Source organism: Mytilus trossulus, chromosome 3, assembly GCF_036588685.1.
Source record: "Mytilus trossulus isolate FHL-02 chromosome 3, PNRI_Mtr1.1.1.hap1, whole genome shotgun sequence".
NCBI classification, from domain to species: Eukaryota; Metazoa; Mollusca; class Bivalvia; order Mytilida; family Mytilidae; genus Mytilus; species Mytilus trossulus.
In genome coordinates this window covers 85848589-85857745 of record NC_086375.1, presented here as the reverse complement: position 1 = coordinate 85857745, position 9157 = coordinate 85848589, and the positions used below count along the sequence as shown (strand labels likewise).

Below are 9157 nucleotides of genomic sequence, written 5' to 3'. Positions count from 1 at the left end.
AGATTTCAACTACCTATACACTCTATTCCAGGTCATACATTGGACAACTAAGCTTTTCTAATTTTAAGAAGAAATTATCTTCGATAAAACATAAAATACAAAACTTTATTTATAATTCAGCCTTAATAAATTTGTACTTCTTTTCTGAAATATTTTCTTTTTTTATATTTAATTATGTATTTTCTCCTGGAGCTGCTTCATGTAGGAAATTAATCTTATCTGGCTTCTATCTTTTGCTTTGAAAACGAAAGTAATCTCTTAAGTCTTACTTTTCTAATTTTCAGTTCTGACACAATTGAAAAAAAATCAATATAAAAGTGATTAAAAATATACAAAAAAAAAACTGACGATTTAACCGTATGATTTAGCTAATGAAATCATAGATCTGATAAAAAAGAAGGATAAAATTCTCAGGTTACAGGTACATTGAAATTCCGTTATATATCTAAATTTGCGAGGCATTTTAAAAATTTTGCCCCATCATACTATAAAAGCTAAAAATATAATGATTTTCGTAAATAATTAAATATCATTCTAACCTTTATTGTTATTTTGTAGATAGCTAATGAAAACTTAGTACAAACAAGATAGCTTCACTATGAAATTTATACTTATATCGTTTATATATAATATTTTCCCTTCATTACATAATTGGTTATCAATGATAGCACATGGTACATTTCCGCTTATCCCATATATATTAAATGCTGTCATCGCCTTGTATCTTTGTTTTTGATGGCGATGTATAATTCTTGTTTTGTAAGACAACGAGTAAGTTTGAACTCAATCATATTCCTCTAATTCTACAACGTTTGTAATATTGCTGGTACTTGGTGATATTGTTTTGTTTGATCTGATGACTTGTTCATTACTAACGATACTGCATTGTTCATTGCGTTCGGAAGAGCTAACTTGGTGGTCCGTATTTGATTTGCTGTTTTTAGTGTTTTTTCCAGTTGCGTCATTACGAATCCAGTCATCCTGTTCAATATCTGTGTATACAGTTACTGCACTGCTACATGAATGCTGGCAAACTGGTTTAGCTTCAGTTGTACCCATGTCTAGCTGTCTCTGAAATATTAAAGGACAATATAATATCATCTTGTTTTCTATATTACAAACCTATCAACCTGAGACACCAATATAATCCACAGAAATCTGAGCAAGTGATTATCATATACACAGTACTACACACTACAATGGCGGTATATTTTCGGATGAGGTTGATAAAGTTTGACAAACAATAATTGTTATTAAATGATTTTAAAATACAATGTAAAAAGCTAGAACATATATTCCCTTCCTTTCTTCCTTTGAAACGTCTGTATAAGCTCAAGTTAGAATGCAAATACCTTCTGTTATCAAGTAATCATTGGAGTTCCTTTCCAAATTTTTCAAGGATCATATGCTAAACTGATATGGGTCTATTATCTGTATCATCACTGAAGTAAATTATTACTATTACAGGACTATCATGGACGAAAAGACTCCAATTAAAGATGGCTGATCGTTTTCGGGTATCACCCTCCACTAAACTTAAATAAATAACCATTGGTCACAGAAAACTTATTGTTGCAGATCTATAGCAAATATCTTTTATGTTAATATTTTGAATTAAACTTCTATTGATATAAAAGATTTTTAAATATTAAATGTGAAAATAATTAATTTCTCAAATGCTTGTTTTGTCAGTAAAAATCCGGGTGTTCCCCGTTATAATGCTCTAGTGGCTGTTAACGGAACTGTTTAGATTTTTAGTTAAAATAATCATTTTAGCAATAATGAACTTACCTGGTTATCAATTTATATATATATATTATACCGTATTTGTACATTGTCGGAAAGAAATATTTGTATGACCTTTAGAAACGGGGCGAAAAGCATGCTCGTTGAGCTTTTCTCCTGTTTTAAGTTATTCAACTGCGTATGAACACATTGAGACTCTAGCTAGAAAGATGTGCTATGAGATGCAAATGCCGCACACAAAAAGGATAAGAGATTCATCACAACTTCAGTATATGTATACATTTTAAGTGATAAAATAGTTCCTTTTTTTGCCATTTGACTATTTTATGATAACTGAAGATTATATATTAAGTACATTAAAGTATAATGACAATATCTATAAAATTAGGTAGTTTTGAATTGGAAAGGAAAACTTTTATTTATTTTTTTTATTGCTGGATTGTTCTAAACCTGAACCAATTTACATAACACCCTTTTGAATAATGTTTCATCAAGACTTCTGTTGTAAGAATAGCACCTTGAACTAACCAATATAATTTGAAATCAAAACTGATTTAAATACTGGCATGACATTACAGATGTTGTGTTATTAAAATTTGCTGTTACAATTTTTTTTTTTAAATTATCTAAAATTAAGGAATGTGTCTCCCTCATGCAAAGATCTGGTTCTTTGCCTGATTTTTTTTTTATACTTTTTTTGTCATATTTGGTTTATAGCTCTTCATATTTTTAATAAGCTTTGGATTTTCAAATATTTGCCCTCGAGCATCACTGGAGAGACATTAATTGTTGGAATACGAATCTGGCACCGGAAAATTAGTACCATCTACATAATAAAACTTAAATTTCAAATTTTACTTATATATATATATTCACTTCCTACCTAACTCTTCAATACACCTCAGCACATTATGATTATTTAATTTTACGGGTTAAAACTGTAATGACTATCCTATGAATTAAAAATGACATTGTCTTAAATTTACATATTCCCTTTTGTTTTGAGGTGTATATTATAGTTGCTACAATTATACCCTACAGGTAGTGCTTCACGATTAATGTAGGAACATACAAGAAACTGAACTGAACATAGAACCCCAAAATGAACGGCAACATAAAAAGAAATACTCACATTACTGTTTGATCACTATAGAATCAGAGTAACAGGAGTTATCATTTGTACAAGTATTAATAAATATTTGAGTACATGTTATTTGGAAAATCTGATTGCAGGATAACGTATTTTCTCGGTTACAATTGGTAGTACTATGATGTTGCTAAGGTTAATATATTGGCTAGACTCAGATGAATAATGTGTAACATTATCTGAACAGGAGAACATATCAAATTTATACGGAATTTGTATAAAGTTCTTACCTTGGTGTTCAGATAATTTTAGTATCCTGTGTAGTCATTTGTTTTAAACTCCAAGTAAAAATTGTATATATGAACCTATGTCCAGGATTATCATTTATTATAACCTCTACGAACTGGTATATAGATGTTTTGTGTTTGTCTGGTGAAAGAATGTATATAAGTTGTTGTTGTTTGTCATTCACCACCAGTCAGATTAAGAAGATTAAGGATTACTTCTTTAAACCTCTATTGAAACACGGCCGTTCATTAGGTTCATTTTTATTAATTTTATAATCCGTCTTTCAAAGGCTTATCAGAGTGGACTATACGTTGACATTATAATTACAGGTGTTACACAATCACTCTAGTTTTTAACGTTAGTAAGAATATTAGGGGGTCGTGTATTCATATAACAGAAAAATACTTTCAAGCTCATGCCTCCAAAGTGGCGTTTCCGGATGTTCTTCATTCGGACCGCTTTTACCTCAACATATGAAAGCCATGAATGCGTAAATACGCTGCCACGTTATTAGAATCTATATGACCTAAACAGAAAAACCAATTTTTAGCTATGTTCAACTTTATCTGAGGTATAAACAACCTTGTATTTTATATTTTTTTTTTTATTTATCAACGGAAAATTGCAAATACGGATATAATATATAACATGTCAGAACACTGATATATACACAATGACTACTGAGCTAATGAAATACTCCATTAGAAACAATATATCGATAAAGTGTTTTATGTACAATGATATACCCTACATGGATGGAAAACAGTAGGTAATTTGTTCTTTTTAAATAAAATGTATACGCGTATCAAAATACGGAGATGCGGTATGATTGCTAATGAGACAACTTTAACTTTCCACCATGTTTTGTCACATGATTTTGTAGAACTGAGCATGCCCAATTTTACGATTGTCTGTTGAACTGGACATGCATTGATTTACAATTTGCATATGATCTGTACGTTATGCACAATTATCCAGGAAATTGTACAAATGAGCAGTTCATATATATGCATGTAAAACAATGAAGCCTAGATCATCAAACAATTGTAAAACTGTGCATGCTGATGCACGTTAAGGCATGCAACCAGGTCCATCATACAATTGTAAAGCTGTGCATTCGTTTATAATTATGGAATGCACAGTTTTACCTAAGTTAGTTGAAATTGGCGTGCATTGTTTTACAATTTTCATATGATCTGTACATCATGCACAATGCCCAAGAAATTTTACAAGTAAGCAGTTCATACATGCATATAAAACAATGAAGTCTAGATCATCAAACAATTGTTAAATTGTGCATTCGTTTATTATTATGGAAAGCGTAGTTTGTTGAACTGGGCATGCCATCCAAATAAAACTCTGTCAAAATGGTTCAACATTATGATCAGTATGTGAGAATATCCAGTTTTAAAAGTACATAGTTATTACAAAACAACAAAAGGCAGATTGCTTCTCGACATTTCAATGACATAACAAATGTAAACAAACATGATTTTTTCACAAATTCGACTAGAAAACCTACTTTAATACGAATAAGAGCATTCTATTTGAGTTAATCAAATGGTTCTTATAGTTATTTTGTATAAACATAATCTGAAACTTGGTAAATAAAGAACTATTTACACAAAAATGGATTTTTTGGATCGTGAAAGATCATGTACCATATTTTTGAAGATCGTGAAAAGGATCGTGAAAAATCTGATGCTACGAAGGCGTTCAAATTGTTCTTCAATTATATCATAGTTAATATTTGTTATTAGTATTGAGAAAAGCTATATAGGTCAACATCCTCAATAGGTTTAAGCTTTTAAAAGTATAAATATTTTCAGAAAATGAAATGTAAAATAGTTGGATGATTGTAGGATGAAGCTTTTTATTGTCATGTGAAGTATACTCACTTATTACGAGTTATAGGATACCCGCATTTGGTATATTGGATCCTATAAACTACATGTTCGTCATGACAGGATTCACCTGACCCCGAATGTGCCTTATTTCATGGATGAAGATTCATTTTTGTGGTCAAGTCCGTATCGCAGATTTGTTAAGCTTTAGGATAAGTATCTGTTGTTATGATTGTGAGGTGTACATTTTCGACTTTTGCAAGGTTTCAACTGACATTGAACCCATTGTCATGCATCATTCGTCAATGCTCGTTTTATGTTGTCTAGCCTTTGGATATGTACCTGTATTCTATAGCGCCATGGTATTTCGTGTAAGGTGTACATGTCTGTTTGCATGTTTCATAAATGACCATAATGACGTCAATTGTATTTGATATATTGAATGATAGTAAGATGTCTATGTCTGGCTGTCGGTCAGGTTTCATATACTTTTGACCTTATGTTTAGAATTAATTGGCCAGCATAACTTTTATATTTGTCAGTTTCTAAGGCACTGTAAGGATCGGAACACAATTATTTGGTCCACGGGATATTTGTAGAGATCTGTATGTCATGGTTCATCTGACCTTGCACTCTTTTTATTAACCATTGACAATCATAATTTAAAGTCTGGCACAGTGGTATAACTGTTCAACATAAGAACGAACTATAAAAATCAATTGAAAAGGCTTAATTCATCAGATGGACAAAAATACATTAAGCGCATTAAGCACATTTGACACTTCTAGTAAAACCCTTGATATTATAGACGTTCCATAAAATTAACTATCATAAGTAAAGCAGACGAGACATTACAGCATTTGCGATCTAGTATTCTATAGTCTATAGTATATAGTTAAATCAATCCACATCTGCGTTGTATATACATAACTTAAGAAAGTACTGTTGCTCAAAATGTTGGTTATCGTTCAACCTCAAATTACTCATGAAAGATGCTGTTTTTACGGGGCGCCGAATGGGACTCTTGTGGTTTTGTACAAAATTCAATTCTGTCATAACAAAATCATTTTTGTCTTACAAAACTATGTGCTACTGACTTGTTTTGTGAGAACTTCAATTTTGTGTAGACAAAATTCATTTGTGTAGACAAAATTCATTTTTGTCATGACAAAATTCATTTTTGTAGACAAAATTCATATTTGTCATGACGAAAGTCAATTTTGTCTAAAAGGTATGCAAATATAAACATATTTGCATACAACATTGACTTTTGTTACCTGATATGGAAATTAAATCACAAAAGTCAATTTTGTGAGACAAAATTGACTTTTGTGAAACAAAATTAACTTTTGTGAAACAAAATTAACTTTTGTGAAACAAAATTGACTTTTGTGAGACTAAATTGACTTTTGTGAGACAAAATTGACTTTTGTGAGACAAAATTGACTTTTGTGAGACAAAATTGACTTTTGTGAGACAAAATTCAATTTTGTCATTTTTGTTGAGACAAAATTCAATTTTGTCATTTCTGTTGAGACAAAAGTCAATTTTGTTAATTTTGTTGAGACAAAATTCAATTTTGTAAATTTTGTTGAGACAAAAGTCAATTTTGTTAATTTTGTTGAGACAAAAGTCAATTTTGTCAATTTTGTTGAGACAAAAGTCAATTTTGTCAATTTTGTTGAGAAAAAAGTCAATTGTGTCAATTTTGTTGAGACAAAATTCAATTTTGTGACGACAAAATTCATTTTTGTGATGACAAAATTCAATTTTGTAACAACAAAATTGACTTTTATGAGACAAAATTGACTTTCGTGAGACAAAAATCAATTTTGTTGAGACAAAATTCAATTTTGTTAATTTTGTTGACACAAAATTCAATTTTGTTAATTTTGTTGAGACAAAATTCAATTTTGTCAATTCTGTTGAGACAAAATTCAATTTTGTTAATTTTGTTGAGACAAAATTCAATTTTGTCAATTTCGTTGAGACAAAATTCAATTTTGTTGAGACAAAAGTCAATTTTGTCAATTTTGTCTCACAAAAGTCAATTTTGTGTAACAAAAGTCAATTTTGTGTAACAAAAGTCAATTTTGTGTAACAAAAGTCAATTTTGTGTAACAAAAGTCAATTTTGTGTAACAAAAGTAATTTTTGTGTAACAAAAGTCAATTTTGTGTAACAAAAGTCGATTTTGTTCGCAAATTAGTTCACAGAAACCAAACTAAACTAATTTAAATACAAAATTGACTTTTGTCGCTCAATTTTCAAATTAGGTAACAAAAGTCAAGTCTGTGTAACAAAAATGAATTTTGTCATGACAAAAGTGACTTTTGTCCGCTGATAGATAATTTTGTATGACAAAATTTCAAATTTGTAGTATGATACAAATTTTGTTAATCTGAACTCATTTTTGTTGAACAAAAGTCACTTTTGTCCGTACAAAATTGAATTTTGAGTACAAAACCACAAGAGTCCCATTCGGCGCCCCGTAGTACAAAGGTGTAGATTAAAAATTACACCACTCCAGGTGCTTTTGTTTTCCACGTAATTAATATTGCCAATAATTAAGAAGTTCCGTGTCGAGTCCGATAACGATACCAATAGTATATTCACCTGTTACCTAATACCTTATCTGTACGTTCCGCATCTGACAGGCGCACCACCAAATGGTGTATTCAGGATTAATATGCTATTAATATTAAAACACGGGTCATAATCACAGGATTGACACTACTAAATTGTCAAATTGTTACCTTTTGTAGTATTTTAATCAGTAAGACTTTCTAAGATAACAATACGAATACTAACAATCTGGACTAAAAATAAGGTACAGTTTTCAATTTGTTAGCGGGCATGACATAAAACAGCGGAACTTTATTTATAACTAATATAGGACAATGCTGTTGATTAAAAAATACTCCATTCCAGGACCTTTTGTTTTCCAAATAATTAATATTACCAATAATTGAAAAATCCAGTTCGACGGGTTCAAACAGAAAGATTTGAAAGCAGAGAAAACTGTGTATCTTATAATCGGCATGACTTTATCAGATGTCAATACTAATATTAAAATAAGGCTTGTGCATAGTTATATACTTTAATGCAGTCACGGTCCCCCCGATATCACGAATGTGTTCTAGTATAATATATAACTGAAGCCCACCTCCAGGTGCTTAATAAAATTAACGGTACCAATTTTCTTGCACCAGATGCGCATTTCGACAATACATATCACTGTTGGCCTTTGACTGTTTTTCTGCTCCTTAGCTGTTTTCTCTTTGACACATTCCCATTAAAACCATTAAAACATTCTCGATTCTATGAATACATATATATGAATGAATAAATAATTTATTAAAGTGCAACCTGAATTGCCATTATATAATACATATGATATGAACATTGTTATTTTCAGCCAGCCTTATAGGCTTTCGAAGCACTGTCATTTTAAAACATTAGTATACATGTATAGCTACATTTGATTTGATAAAACATATTAAGTTTTACAGTTTTTAAGTCTTGTAGTTTTGTTAAAGTAAAAATGTTTATATAACATCTTGTCTCATCCTATAACAGTCTATGATAAAGTTTGCCACTGTTTTTGGGTTGCTGGTGAACAGTTCTTTTCGTGTTTCTTCTGGGGAGTCAAAGTTAACTGAGGCGAGTTCTTGTCTGAATTCGTTCCTTCTCACAGAGTAACGGTTACAAAAAAACAAAAAATGGATTTCATCTTCAGTCATATTGGAGTTGCACACTTTACAGATTCTCCAGTCGGCCGGAATATTTCGATATCGACCTCGTTCGACTTCTAAAGGTAGTGTACCGCATCGAATTCTAGCTATACTCGATCGTTGTTTTCTGGACAAGAACTTGTTAACATACGGTTCAGTCCAAAATTCTGTCTTAAGTAACTTGTATGTTCTTAGTTTTGGCATGTTCTGAACATTAATATATATATGCTTATATCATTATATGTTTAAATAAAAATCTTTTTTGCAGTTACCGTATAAGAAGTTTTAAAAGTATGCACTTAAATTAAAGCCATGCATAATCATGCAAGAAGTTTTAAAACTATGCACTTGAATTTAAGCCACGAATAATCATGCAAGCAGTTGTAAAACTGTGCACTTGAATTAAAGCCATGCATATGCATGCAAGGAGATGTAAAACTGTGCACTTGAATTTCAATA

General features: G+C 30.7%; 1 long non-coding RNA gene across 1 annotated transcript; it reads right to left on the bottom strand.

Moving 5' to 3' along the window:
* Nucleotides 1-527: 527 nt before the first annotated feature.
* On the bottom strand, nucleotides 528-3389 carry LOC134712705 (uncharacterized). Its single transcript, XR_010106309.1, has 2 exons — nucleotides 3124-3389; nucleotides 528-1071 (listed from the first exon to the last, which is right to left on the bottom strand). It is a non-coding gene; the product is annotated as an uncharacterized LOC134712705 (long non-coding RNA).
* Nucleotides 3390-9157: the final 5768 nt, after the last annotated feature.